The sequence below is a fragment of the Lissotriton vulgaris genome, chromosome 8 (genome assembly GCF_964263255.1).
Source record: "Lissotriton vulgaris chromosome 8, aLisVul1.2, whole genome shotgun sequence".
Classification (NCBI taxonomy): Eukaryota; Metazoa; Chordata; class Amphibia; order Caudata; family Salamandridae; genus Lissotriton; species Lissotriton vulgaris.
The window spans coordinates 297,759,896-297,775,925 of record NC_141696.1 but is presented as its reverse complement, the minus strand read 5'-3'; positions in this window follow the sequence as shown (position 1 = coordinate 297,775,925).

The following is a 16,030-nucleotide window of genomic DNA, read 5'->3' as shown; positions in this document are numbered from 1 at the left end:
CAAATAATGACGCTTCCATTATAGTGCCAACAGATGAGCGGGAAATCATAACTGAATCCATCCCAAGTCGGAGCCCGTCACCCTCCCCAAGGCCCTCACCACCTCAATCACCTGCACGGAGGATAGTGCGTGCTTGCAGGAAGGCACCTGCTAAAAGGGTGGTGGGACGGAAGACCAAAAAGATAGGCTCAACATCACATAACAGGGAAGACAGTCCTGAGCCTGTAAACATAGTGGGTGGGAGCACCTTGCATCCAGCCCACATTGAACTCTTGGCTACCATCATTGAGACAAAACTAGAGGCATTGATTAGACCATTGGTGGAAAAGTTAGATCTAGTCGCCAGTGAGGTCTCTAGACTTGGGGGTCTTTTAGATTCCCACATGACCCGGTTTCCTATTCAGATGAGCCCTCAAACTGGCCTACTGGGTCATTCGGGTAACATCATAGAGGGACCCGTAGTTCAAGTATCGGCTAGCTCTGGGGTTAGTGGCTTAGGGGTTACTGTTCAGGCACCCACAGTCGCACATGCACCGAACATCCCAACTACAAACCTACCAATAGCGGCAACACCTATAGTACAAATACCAGTACAACCCCAAGTAGCACTAAATGGTAGCCAAAATAACTTAGCAGGGGGAGACACTGCCGGGAGAAGTAGGATTAGGAAGAAGAACTCTGTCAACCTCCCACCGGAGTGCGTTCCATACACGGTGGTATTAACAAATGTGCCTGGCGTTGACTCCTGCCTAACTGACCCTAGGCTAGAAACACATGCTGCCTTAAAAATAAAACCCTTGCCTGGTTGAATAGGAACTGTGGCTTTCCGTATTCCTTTTCTAACGACATAATATCCACACGTAGAGTTAGTTGGATTGGCAATGGTAGGAAAAACATAAGTGGGGACTGCATTATTGTAAACTTTAAACATCCGCAACACGTTGCAACAGTCCTCCTTAGAGCTGCTTCCTTACCAAACCTAAATAACTCAGTATGTGCCAGACCTCTTGGCTTTTTCTATAATCATCTGGACAACTCCCAACATCGAGTGCCTCATCACCAAAGGTATCCTGTACATGGGCATGGGAGGGGAATGGCTGGTTGTGTGTCGAACGCCCCTTTGAATGTACCCTTGCAACAAAATAGAGTGGACTCTTACTGTTATCAGTTAGCAAACAGGCAGTTTGATTACACCTTACCTCTTTACAATCGTTTTTCTGCCTTATCATCACTAGAGGAAAATGATTGACTGCCCGTTGTCCCGGAGAACTCTAGCCAGATATCAACTTCGACTTTTAAAATTGCTACATGGAACATTGCTGGCCTAAAGAATAAAACTGGGAATGTTGAATGGCTAATGTCTTTAAAATCCTATGACATCATTGCTCTACAAGAGACTTGGGACCAAACAAACAGTTTTTCTTTGGATGGCTATTGCCATTTTTTCAACCCAGCCAGTAGTAGTGTGGCAGGAAGATCTAAGGGGGGCCTGCTAAGCCTTTTCAAACTGGACATAAAAGGAACACTAACCCAATGTTCTTCGGGCTCGGTAAACTGTCTGATTGTTGAACTATCTATTCAAGATAAAGCCAAGATTATTTTTGTTAATTTTTATAATTCACATGCAAACGAGCATACCAGTCAAAATTTGGAATTATTGGATACATTTTTGTCAACTTACAGTATTAATGTAGATGCCTTTGAATTGATATTATTAGGGGACTTTAACATACACCCATGTACCCTATTATGTATTATTCTTGATGTTGATGGTCCCCCCCTCTCCTCACCTGTCCATCTGGAACATACCAGGCGAGGAGAGCACCTTGAATCTTTTCTTGCAAGATGGAACCTATATGAGTCAGGATGTGGGGTTGGAAAAGATAGGTCCCCTACCTTCAAGGGTAAAGACGTGGGTACTATTATAGATTATATTTTTGTGTCTTCTTATTGGTTAAATAATGTGATAAAATATTACACAGAGGTGTCAGTTTTTAGCGATCATAACCCTGTTTTAATTGAAATGAAGCATACAGATTTTATTTCCCTAAAAACAGTAAAAGTTAGAGAGGGACAAAATGTCATGGTAAAAGACCAAAACCGTAGGCTGAAATGGACAAAAATAGTCCCTGAAACCTTTCTGCGAGAGGTTTTGTCCAAAGTGGAGGATGAAGTTGCAATATGCTTAGCGAATAGTACAGATTGTAAAGATGTCTTAGTAGCATTTGATAATATCTGCATAGAAATTAATCGTAGTCTGCAGAAAAAATCTAGGCAGCACCCGCTACTGGGTAAAAGATGGTTCGATAAGAAATGCTCAAAAGCGCATGGCGTGCTACTAAAAAGCTCTGAAAGCAACTCCCAAGAACCGTGCAGACATCGCTAGTGCAAGGATTGCCAACAAAAAAACTATCCTAGAAAGGAAGAGGGTCTTGAAAAACAACGCTTTGGCCCAACTTCTTTAACCAGAAACTCTAAAAGATAGTGGCCTTTTTTGGAAAATTATAAATCAGCCACTCTTTTCTGATGACTAAAATACCACCCTAGAGGCAAATATCCCAGATGAGGGCTGGATCGAACATTTTAGACAAATATACTCGGAAGTCAGCAGTGTTACCACTTCTATTTTCATTTCAGAAGCTGAGGTAATGGAACCATGCACTACAGAGGATGCCGTCATTTTTGTGGCAACAGAAGTGGAAAAGGCAATAGATCTGACCCTGAAAAATAAGGCACCGGGTCCTGACGGGGTACCAGGAGATGTCTTTAAAAGTGCCCCGAAATTTTGGTCTAAAGTCTTATGTAATGTTTTTAATGCTCTTTCAACTGATAAAATCCCGGATTCCTGGAAAAAATCCATCATCATACCGGTCTTTAAAAAGGGTAACAGGCAAGACCCATCCTGTTACAGACCCATTTCATTGATAGACTCATCGGTGAAAATTCTGGCCGGGTTATTTTATCAAAACTGAATGATTGGTTAATAGAAAATAGGGTCCGATCGTTCAGTATGGCTTTAGATCAAAAAGGAGCACAATAGATCAAGGCCTTAATCTGCATTTGTTGGTAGAAAAGTATACAAGGGCCAAGGAGGGGTCCATGTACTTAGGATTCATGGACCTCTCGTCAGCTTTTGACCTGGTAAATCGTGCTAAATTATGGAAAATTTTGCTTGAGATAGGATTAGATAGGGCACTTGTTAGCCTTTTAGCAGACTTACACACTGACCAAATAGCTTCGGTCAGAGTTACCCCGGAGGGGCGTTGCACGAGCCACTTTAAATCGGAAAGGGGGTTAGGCAGGGGTGCATTTTGGCTCCCCTCCTATTTACAGTCTATATAAATGCCCTGGAACCAGCACTTAAAGAGGCATCCATTGATATTCCACGTATAGGAGAACGTGGAATTCCAGTTCTCCTATACGCGGATGACGCCGTCTTGCTCTCGCGCACTGGTGTAGGTCTTCAAAGATTATTAGATGCCTTTGAGGACTTTATGGGGTCTTTGGACCTAAAAATAAATGTAAAAAAGTCTCAAATTATGATATTGGGCAAGGGTAAGAAAAATAAGCTCACAAAAACATTTACTTGTGGCAAACAAGAGCTTTACAGGGTAGCCACTTTCCCTTACCTGGGGATCACTTTTGTTGACAGAGGCACTTGGGGCCCCCAGTTAAAAAATAGGAACATCTCCCTTGCCAGATCATCTTCTGCATTGCAGGGCTTTACAAAAAAATTGGGAGCAAGGCCAGTAGCAACTCTTTTAAAAATCTATAAAGATAAATGTCTTCCCGTTGCTACATACCGAAGTGCTATATGGGGATATTGTCCCATGGAAAGTCTACAGATTACTGAGAACAAATTTTTAAGAGCTGTTCTCTCTGTACCACAGTCCACCTCAACATATATGGTTTAGGATATATCTCATACTTGACTAAAGTGGCCCCTGTTCTGGCTTGGTTAAAGACATGGCTGAACCAAGAAATCCCCCTTAACCATATTATTTTAAAAGACTGCTTGCTGCTGGACAGAGTAAATAAAATCCTGTGGCTAGCTTACATCAAGAATTGTTAAGTCTGGAAAGGGAACAAGTAGAGCTCGAGAAACCAACAGTGCGGACTAGCATTATTCTGAGTACTCATGTAGGTCCTGAATTATACCTAATTACTGTAAACCAACCCTATCATCGCTTTCTTTTAATGCGTTTTCAGTTTAATTTGATTCATTTAACTCTCGGACACTTCCCAACCTGGAGTACTCCCGAAAATGCAATGCCGTGTTCCTGTGATAACTTTTCGATCCAGAACACATTACACTTTTTAATGTTCCGTGATCACTACACGGCACCAAGAAGGAAATATCTGATTCCGATCTTAAAGGAGGCAGGTTTCATTCAGGTCAAGCCAGCGCTCCAGTTTTTACAGTTATTACAGACCCCCAGGACTATGTTCCATGTTGCGAATTTCTTAGTGGTGGCTGGCAGGATTAAGAAAAGGATGCTGTCCGATAATCTAACTAATATGATCCTATAAGGGATGAATTTAAACATTGGTCATAGGAAATGTTTACTTTATGAATTAATATCCTGAAATGCAATATGTATATATGGTTTTTACTTAACTGACCTCTTTTTAATACATTTTAAAAATTGAGTTTGTAAAATGATAATGTGCTTTTAACTTTTCTCTTTTCTTGTAAACAGTTATAGGATGTAAATTAATTAAGATTTGATTTTGTATAATTATGTGATGTTGATTGTATAAAATTGTATTGTGCCTATGCCTTTTTATGATATTAATTTATCGAAAATAAAGTATTTTGACTGAATGGCCTTACTAACCTAGTTGAGCATGCTCCAGGATTTAAGTTATAATTGGGCAACACATATATGCACCAATAGATACATATTGGTATGTTGCATTGAACTTCTTTGAGATATATCCAGTTCACCTTACATTTTACAAGGTTTGCCCTCATCACATATTGCCATGCACTTTGTCTGAGGTGTTTTTAAGTTTTATAAATGGCATGAGGCTAACGGCAATAAGAGGGGTTCGGGGGTTCTCCCCCGTGAAGACATTTTTCAAAATTGGCATCTTTTTGGTGCGATTTTCAACACTATTTCTGTGATAAATGGACTAAAAATTCAGTTCCTTCGAGGCATTCATAAAAGAAATCTCATACATTATTTCAGAGAATTTCTTGGTTGCCTAGCTAGTAATGCGGTGAAACTACCATGTGGAAATACAACCTCCTACCCCGTGCATAAACACAAAGACACTAGACAAGTGGTGACAGTACAGTCCCGGCCGAAATACAACCTCCTACCCCCATTGTCAGAAGATCACTAGTGATGTGGTGATAGTATCATGATGAAATGCAGCCTCCTACACTATGCACAGACAGTGAGAAGGTCAGAGGTTTTCCCAGGCAGCAAGACTGCCGTTAAGCAGTCACATGGCCAGCATAATGTCTAAAGCTAACTAACCCAGGTTCATAAAGCCTACGTGCACCGGATGCAGGGTCAGGAATGCAATGAAAGCATCTCCTCCTTGTGTGTAATCAGCGCACGAGGCAGTGCTGCTATCTTCTCTCACCACAGCCTCTACACTCTCGAACCTCCTCGTGTGAGGGATGGGGCCACTGACACACAAGCAGCACGGCCACGTCGAGTGTTTCCTGAACACCCTGTACACAAGCTACCTTCCCGGCCCCTCCTCCTTCTGCCACAGTGGTGTTTCTTTTTCACTCTCGCAGTCATTCTCTCCCTACCTGACACTCACTCGTTCCCTCACCCCTTCCCCCTTTTTTTTTTCCTTTCTGATGCACTTTCTCTCCCTCGCTCTATTTCTTTCTCACAGGCCTTGACATTATTTTCCTCTTTCTCAATCTCTCGCTCCCTCATTTCTCCCTCAGTCACTCTCATTTCGACCATGTATAGTGCTCGAAGGCCCCTCCTACACACTTTACAGTAGGCCTGTCTGTGATTTCATGTCAAGCTCAGCAGTGATGCCTCCCATCTGAGTCACATATTAGAAGAATGAGTTGGGAGATATGACCGGTTGGAAGAAACACTGGAACAGCACAAAGTACAGCGCAAAACAGTACTGAACAGCAACTCCAAGGCATAAAATAGTACACTGCAAACCAGCACTGCAGAAAGAAAGGATAGCCAATAAAGCGCCTCGTCAGGGGTATCAAGTTCCATATAAATTCAATTTTAAAATGCTACACAACAGCACAGCAGATACAATGTAGCATGAAGAAAGGACAGCACAAAAAGAATAGCGCAGACAGTACAGGAAAAAAGGAGCTTAGCACCAAGGGGGTGCAACAAAACAAACACATCACAAAGGGAGCATACCACAATAATAACACAGCACGAATGATTTAAGTTTAAGAAAAGAACACAGCACTGCACAACTAGATTTCAGGAAAGAAAACGCATTGCAAAGGAAGAACAGCGCCGGGCTCAGTGCAGGAAAGAGTGCAGCACAAAGAAAGTGCAGCATACGAACAGTATGGCACAAAGACACTGTTGCACACAGTGAACACGGCACACACGATATGCAGTTTAAAAGCATTTTGGGCCTCATTTATGAAGCTGTGCGTCACTTTTACGCCGCCGGTGCCTCACTTTTTGTGACGCACCAGTGGCGTAAACAATGTGCCTTGTTGCGCCATATTTACAAAGTGACGCATCTAGGTAGATGCGTCACTTTGTAAACCCCTGCGCCACATTATACCTGCGCCAGGTATAATGTATGCAAGGGGGGCGTTTTGACGCAAGAAAGGGTCATGGAAGTGACGCAGTGAAATCTATAAGATTTCACAGTACCATTTCTTGGCCGCTAATGTGTCACAATCTTACGCCGGCTTTATGGCAGGCGTAAGACTGACGCAGGCACTAACAACATGGGACTTGCCCATGTGAAAGTACACATTGCTGGAGTTGCGTCACTTTTGTGACAAACTCCAGCAATGTGTCACTTTTGCGCCTACAGATACGTCAGAAATACTGACGTATGAGACGCGCGAGCGCGTCAATCAAGATGGCCGCCGCCACCGGAGCTCCGTAATTTCCAGGAGCTTTAAGCTCAATTAAACGACGATTTCCTGCACAAATCTCGGCGAAATTGCCAGCGCTAGCCTGCTGAAGCCTTCCCTCACCTGTGAGTCTTTTTTCCAGCGATTTTGTTCGATCGAACTTTTCTCCTCATGCCCCATGCTCCTGCTCCACTCTGCTCATTAACTTCCTGCCGAGATAGTGAACCTGGGGGCGGAGAGTTCATTAAGACAGAGGCTGGCTTGGGGCCTAGCTCTGCCTACAGCTGTGTTTAGCTGCTGCACCTGGGCTTTTTTTGATGCTTTTTACTGCATTGGTCCATATTCACAACAATTCTTCATCATTTTTTGAGGAATTTTTGCATTAATCTGTTTTATTCATAATAAAGAGCATTTATTCTCCTCAGAATGGATTTGAAAAATGCTCCTACAAATAAAAGGAAGCAGCAGGTTTCCCCTCCTCCCACAAAATCTAAAGTGGTGGAATCGTCGGAACCTTCTTTGGCTCTGATTTTGGAGGAAATTAAAGCCTTGCGTTTAAATACTGACTCCATTGCCTCAGAAGTTAAAAATGTGCGTAAAGATATGGCTTCTATGTCCATGAAGGTGTCAGATAATACCATCAAAATCCAAGATAATAAGAATAAATTGGATGCTTTTACACCTTTAATGGCCAGAATTATTCCAATGCATTCCCAGCTGCTGGACTTGGAGAATCGCAATCGGCAATACAATCTGCGCATCTTTAATTTGCCTGAAGAAATTGAAGGGACCAATTGTCGGCTTTATCTTGAATCTCTTTTGCCTGGTCTCCTAAATATTAAATTTGCAGAAAAATTTGAAATTGATAAGGCTCATAGAGTTCCGTCACATCGTAATCCTCGTCATTCAAAACCAAGGCAGATGATATTTAAGGTCCTACGTCACCATCATCTGGTTCTTATTCGGAAAGCTGTTCGTGAAATACCGTCATTACTGGTGAATGGAACCAAAATCTTCATCCATCAGGATTTTGCTAAAGAGACTGTGGCTATCCGTAAAGAGTTCTCTTCTCTTCGTCCACAACTGAGAAGCCTTGGCTTCAAATATGGCCTATTTGATCCCTCTACAATGCGAGTCTGGAAAGACAATGTCTCTAAATCTTTTCAGCGCCCAGAAGACCTTCGTCTTTTCCTCGAGCAGCAGGTTCCTCCAGCAATGGATACACAGGACCCTAATTCTTGACTGCTTCTCGCTGATCTTTTGTTGCAGGTTCCTAACTAATTCTCTTTATGGGCTCCAACGGTAACTGGCCATGCTTGAGGAACGGGTGTGCGTTTCCATGTCTTTATTCATGTTGTATGTTTGTGCTTTACTCTCTCCTTTTTATTTCTCCCTTTCCTATTTTTCAGTCAGAGTTACTCTCTTAACCTGTCTTCACTCACCTTCTTCTTGTTCTCATCTCTCTCTTTTCTTTCTATTCTATCCTAATGGCTAATGTTCATAATATTAAAATTGTTTCTCTTAATGTCAAAGGTTTAAGACATCCAGTAAAACGTTTAAAAATTTTAGATTATTTAGGTAATTCTAAGGCAGACATCTGTTTTGTCCAAGAGACACATGTTGATGATAAAGTTTTGAGTTACATGAACAAAAAATGGGTGGACTCTATTGTCTCTTCACCTGCTGCAGGTAAAAAGAATGGAGTCGCTATTTTCTTTGCCAAAAAGTTGCATTGTCAGGTATTGCATAAGATCTCGGACTCTGATGGAAGATATATTATAGCTAAAGTTAAAATTCATGACTCAGTCTTCTTTTTGATTAATGTTTATGGCCCTACGTCAGAGGATCCTGTTTTTTGGTCCACTGTCACGTCGGAAGTTTTAAAGCTGGGAAATGCTCCGTTGATTTTTGGGGGTGGTTTCAATATGTTTGTGGACCCCTTATTGGATAGACTGTCCACATCTAGATTTCGACCATCCAAAACTTTTTATGCCTTTAAGACTTTTCTTCAAACCACCAAGTTAGCTGACATTTGGCGCTTGCACCACCCAACTGGTAAAGAATTTTCCTTTTTCTCCAATCCTCATAATTCCCATTCCAGAATAGACTATTTTTTCCTTTCCCCTTCCCTTATTCAATTTGCTACTGACCCCTCCATTGGTACTATCGACATTTCAGACCATGCTATGATTTCTTTTGTTTTAAATGTATCCTCTTCATTTACTAAACAGTCCAGATGGCGTATGAATTCTGACATTGTCCTTAATGACACTCATAAGCCCAAAATACTCCAGGCAATTCAGGATTATTTCACTTTCAATCCAGAAGGGTCTACATCTATCATCACTCGATGGGATGCATTTAAAGCCTATATTAGAGGTACCACCATTTCTATCATGGCTCATGAAAATAAGAAATTTAATTCACAGGTTAAATCCTTAGAGAAACAAATAGCTCATTTTGAACGTTTATTTATTACTTCTCATGATCCCCAATATAAAGAAAAATTGCAAAAGCTGAGGTATGAATTCAATGCTATTCTCAGCACTAGAGCAGGGATACAACTCTCTAAATCTAATGCTAAATTTCGTTTTAACTCTAATAAGTCTGGTAGACTTTTAGCCAATTATTTACGTATTAAACGAGATAAAACTCAAATCACTTCCATTAAATGCCCTCAGGGTAACATTGCTTTTTCCCATAATGAGATTGCTAATGAATTTTTGAATTTCTATTCCACTTTATATAATAAACTAGATTATTGTGATGATTCTTTAATTGAGTCCTTCTTACAATATTCTGATTTGCCTCACATCTCATCCTCTGATAAAACTAAGTTAGATTTACCCATTAATACTGAAGAAATTCTTTTGGCCATTAAATCGCTTCCCAAGAAAAAATCCCCTGGTCCTGATGGTATCCCTGCCGAATTTTATAAAGAGTTTCAACATCATCTTTTACCTTTTTTGGCTCAGATTTTTTCTCATTTTTCCTCATCAGGTACCATTTCTGGTTCTTTCTCTGAGGCCTTAATTGTTGTTCTTCCCAAACCTGACAAAGACCCTACCCTAGTTGCTAATTATCGACCCATTTCATTGATTAATCAAGATTGTAAATTATATGCTAAAATTATTGCTTCTAGGTTAGCTCCTATCCTTCACTCAATTATCCACCCAGACCAGTCTGGTTTTATGAAAAATCGATACTCTGCTAACAACACGAGAACGTTATTACATGTTATTGAGCAAAGCCCCTCTATCTTTAGCCCTGCTGGTGTTATGGCATTAGATGCTGAAAAAGCTTTTGATAAAATCCATTGGCAATTTCTATTTAAAACTTTGTTATCTTTTAATTTTGGCCCCTCCTTTATTCGTATGATTTCTGCCTTATACTACGCTCCCACAGCTAGATTATTTATTAATGGCCAGATTACTAACCAATTTTCCCTTTTCAGAGGAACTCGTCAGGGTTGTCCCCTCTCCCCTCTTTTATTTTTACTTGGTATAGAGCCATTTCTTAATTACATTCGGAAATGTGATAATATTCAAGGAATTACTATCAATGACATTACTGTTAAGACTTTAGCATATGCTGATGATGTGTTATTATTTATTAGTAATCCGGTTTCTTCTGTTCCTTTTTTACTTGATATTATTTCTAAGTATTCTACTGTATCTGGTTATAAGTTAAATGTTACTAAAACTGAATTTTTTCCACTAAATATGCTGTGTACTCCTGATATGCTACCCTCATCAGATATAGTTTGGCAAAAGAGCAAATTGAAATACCTTGGAATATTATTTTCATCGTCCCTTCCTGCTACTTTAAAATTGAATTCTGATTTCCTTCTAGAATATGTTAAACAAAAAACATCCAAATGGTCCTCCCTTCACCTTTCTTGGTGGGGGCGAATGGAATCTATTAAAATGACTATAGCCCCTAAAATATTTTATTCTCTTGCAATGATTCCGACTCAATTTCCACTCAAATTTTATAAAGATATTGACAAGCTCTTATCGAAATTTTTATGGAATAATAAACCTCCACGTATTGCTTATAAAAAATTAAAAATCCCCAAATGTCATATTGGTTTTGCACTACCTGATTTTCTTCTGTATCATAAAGCGTTTATTCTTAAACAAAGTTCGTTATGGTTCAATATATCTCCTATGCTTACTACCCCTATCTGGTTTCATATTGAGACTTCCCTTGTCAAGCCTTTTCCTTTATTATGCCTATTAACCATGTCCCCCGTATCTAAAATTGTACATTCTTCTGCCATAATTAAATCATCAAGATTAATTTTTAATGATATAGATTCCAATTTTGAATCCCCCTTACTTTCTACAGTACACTTGTCCTTGTGGCACAGTGCCTTGCTCAAATTAAATAGAAACATTTCCTTTTGGTCTTCCTGGATTGCTAAAGGTATTTTTTACCTTGGAGATGTTTTCAAAGATGATGAATTTATTCCATTTATACAACTCCAAAAGAAATATAATCTGCCTATGTCCGAGCTGTCAAAATATCAATACCTCTGTAATTCTATTTTAGATTCCTTTCCCAATGGCATCCCTTCAAAAATGACAACTGATTTACTGCTTTATGTTAATACTGTTTCTTTATCCTCTAAAGCGGTGTCTGTATTTTATAAAAAACTTACCGTATCCTTAGGTTCCAATGTTGATACCATTTCTAGTTTCTGGAACAATGAGTTATCCCTATCATTGCCAAATGATTCCTGGTCTTCAATATGGTCCCTTTCTATTTCTGGATGTTTACCAGTATCTATTTATCAAACTAATGCTTATATTTTATTTAACTCCTTATGGACACCATTGCGTTTATTTAAAGCTCACTTATTACCATCTAATATATGCTGGCATTGTAATTTACATCCTGGTTCCTTACGTCATATGTTATTTGATTGTCCGACTATTTTGAAATTTTGGTCTGAAGTATGGAACGTGATACAGAAAATTTTGCCTGTTTCTGATTTACCCTCTTATAATTTAGTTATATGTAAATCTGTTGCTCTGAGTGTACCCCTTGATGATATTGAAGCAAAATTATTTAATTTTCTTGTATCAGCTGCGTTAAAATCCATCACCTTTTGTTGGAAGGATGCTTCCTCTCTTTCAGTCCATGCTTGGTGGTCCTGGATTGTCTTTACAAGAAGAGGTGCACAATTGTCATTACAAGGTGTTCATCATAATTCTTCGACTTTTCAATCTTTTTGGTCTCCTATAGATTCATATGTACAGGTTTAATTATTGTTGTTGTATTGCTCATGTAGTATTTGTAACTCTACTTATTTAAGTATTTATGCTATGAATTGTATATTTCCATTCCCTTCTCCCTTCCCCTCCCTTCCTCTCCCTTTCCCTTCTTCTGTTTTCCTTTGAATGACAAATTTTGTTATGTTGCGATACATTTTATTGATGACTGTATTTTTATGATTATTCTTTTTCGCTTCTTTGTATTTTAATGAATTTTCATCGCTTTTTTGTATGTCTTTATGTACTACTTCCTTCTTAAAAAATTCAATAAAAACTTACTGAACTAAAAAAAAAAAAAGAAATACTGACGTATCTGTAACGCCATGCGACATGATGCGTCATATTATAAATATGACGCATCAATCATGACGAAAGGAGTGCGCACTGAGAAGTGACGCATCGCTGCATGGCCCTTTGTGTGTATGTATGTTGCGTATTTGCTGTGCATGGTGTTGTTAGTGTGGGCCTGTTTGAGTCTCTGCGTGTACTTGTGTTTGTGTGTGTGCGCATGCGTGTTAGTGTCTTTATTTGAAACTAGATCAAGAATGCATATTTGGACATATTTGGACATGCCTTCCCTACGACGTAAAATAAAGGTGGAAACCTCCTTTATAGCGCTCACGTGTTAAACCTCAAGGCGTTGACATTAACCCAAAACAAATTAATCCTATTTTAATTCGATGCATGGTAAAACTCGTCACCTAAAGGGAAAGACAAACTTTAACCTCCGCCCTGTAATGGACTAAATACACAGAGGACAGTTGTATCCTAAGCACTGCTCATTATGAATCATTTAAAAACATTTTTATTGACTTTGAGAAATGTTAGGCGCTGGTCCGTCATCATTTTCACAGCGCTGTGGTTTGTACTGTCAGCCTATATTGTTTCTTGACATTTGTTGCCTTTATTCCATCTTTTGAGGTCTCGGTTCGGGCTTTGTCTCCAAGCTAGACCCCTAGGTCCACTCTCCTCGAGGCGGTCTGTGCCACCACTCTCCCACCGAAATGAGTCTTCTACGTATTCTCCAACCTAGAAATAACTGCTTGGAATTCTGTTACCCTTGCATTTTCTTTTTTTAAGTTTCAGGTAGTAAAATAGCGCAGTGGGCCAACACACCCACTGTTCATATGTTAACAAACACAGGGCCATATTATCAAGAAAGGGCGATACATTATCCCCGCTTTTATCAGCAGGAAACTGCTGCTAAAGCAGCGATAATGAGCTTGATAATATGCCCTAGTGAATTCCTATAGAAGCCCAGGTTAACACCAAAACCTGGGCTTCTATGGGAATTTACAAGGGCATATTATCAAGCCCATTATCGCCGCTTTAGCGACAGTTTCCTGCCGATGAAAGCGGCAATATTGTATCATCCTTTCTTGATAATATGGGCCACAGTTCTTGCAGGCCTCAGGCCTGTTAAAATTGCGAAGCCGACTTTTACTAACAGGTACGAAAAATCATGTCCAATGTGGAGTTAAATGAGGTAAAAGCAGGTTGAACATCTTGAAAGACAAACTGAAACAGCTTCTTATTCGGTTCGGTTTAACATGGAGATTGGTGTTTACTCGTCCTTCTACCTTTATGAATGGCATTCATAAAGGTAGAAGGACGAGTAAACACCAATCTCCATGTTGAACCGAAACAAATAAGCAGCAGTTTGAGTGAATAGAATTGTTAGGAATGGCACATCAAGGCGGACGGGCCTCAGTCAAACTGTCTCTGCTGCCCAACAAATGAAACCAAAACCAAAAGTTACCATCAAGTTGCACAACAATGTACATATGCCACCAGGGCAAGGCCTCTAAGCCACCCCCCCACCCCAACTACCACCACGGAATCAAAGAAGTCACCCTGTCGGCCGGGCCCCCAAGCGTCAGGAAAGTCAATTATCGGATTCGCAGCAGACAGTGATAAAAATGTAAAACAACACTGAAACAGTGCAGTGCTCCTATGATTAAGATGTTGTTGTGGGTGGTGGAGGGTCGCTTCTCGCTTTCACTGACTTACCCCCAGTGGCGGATCCTCCATGGGGGCATTTGGGCGCCGCCCCCCTGCTTTCTCGCCGTGCGAGAAGGCAGAAACAAATGGTAGTTATTAACTACCATTGTTTCTGCCTTCTCGCACAGCGAGAAAGCAGAACTTCCTGGTTTAGAGTGGGGGTGTTACTCAAGGGCAGGGGGGAGTGGCTTGGGGGAGTGGCTTTCTCACTGCCCTCGAGTAATACCACCCACTCACTCTCCCTGTTCTCTCTGTATGCTGCAGCAGCAGCATACAGAGAGAAACTGACGTAGCCTGGGGCAGCCGGCCGCACCAATCAAAAACGCGGCGGTGGAGAGGGAGGCTGCCTGCCGCGCCGCCTTCCAGATGACGTGCTGCCTGCAGGACTTGAACCAGGACGGCGGGAGTCGGGACGGAGTCTCTATGGACGGTAAGTTGTTTATTTTATTTTATATATATTTGTTGTTTTCTTTTGTTTCCAAACCCCTCTGTGTCCCTCGCACAGTGCCCCGACACCCCTGGCACCCTCGCCCCCTTCCTTCCGTCCTTGCCCGTAACTGCTCTGCTTCCCATGCTGACCTCGTCGCCTGAGAGTTCACTGCTTTCAAAGAATCCTGATTATTCAAGCAAAAATGAAGGTTTCGGAGTGCGGAATTCCCTCCGATGACCGGACAAGCGCCCCCTTCTGCAGCCCTAAGGCTGGTCCAACATGCCAGCCCCAAAGCGGCGTGTGCCTTCTCTGCACGCAGAAGCCCCGGGACCTGAAAACTTTGCTTAAACTGCATTCATGTTTTAAGCTGCGTTTAATGCGCTCCCCCCCCCCCTGCAGACACCACACCACACCCCGCGGTCCACCAACTGCCGGCATGAATATTTTTAGAGTTCTTTTTCTGATTAAATGGGATTCAGAGGAAATCCCCCTTCAATCCGGCAGCTCAGACGCCTCAAGTTCCCACCCTGTATGAATTTCGATTCAGGCATAAAACTACAAAATCTGGCGGGTAGCGGATTTCGTGCTTAGCGCTGTAGCGTCTGTGGCGCAGGGATGGGTGAAGGGAACCCTCAGGTGGACCGGCGCCAACCCCAGGACACAGGACCCATCTGTGGCCCTGCAGCACCACTCTATAGAGACAGGGGCACCCCAACAGAAGAGGCCTGACGCCTGAAACCCCACTCTCACAGAGACAGGGACACCCCACTCTCTCCAGAGACAAGGACACCTGAGAAGAGGCATGAAGCCTGAAACCCCACTCTCCCAGAGACAGGGACAGCCCACTCTCTCCAGAGATAGGGACACCCGACAGAAGATGCCTGTAGCCTGGAAACCCCACTCTCTATAGGGACAGGGACACACCGACAAAACAACAAGCCTGTGGCCTGGAAACCTGGAGTCCAGGGATGCTTTGCTCATGCTCCCAGTGTGGTTTACTTTCTAGGGCGTGCTTTATAGTAATTTCAAGTAATGTGTTCTGGGACTGTAGGCACCTCTCTTCCATTACTCTCCGAGGGGCATACCACACAGCATTAAACACCAGAATTGTGTTTGGAATCTTTCTTGTTGGTCTTTCTGGCAGCTGGTGAGGGACTTGCTTTGGGCAGTCGAGAAGATGTTTGATAGGTGATATACCATGAGGGCTAGGGTGTTTAGGGGGTATCTCCCGGGTACCTACCGTAGGTGGTTCAGTCTCGCGAGCTTGCCGCAGTG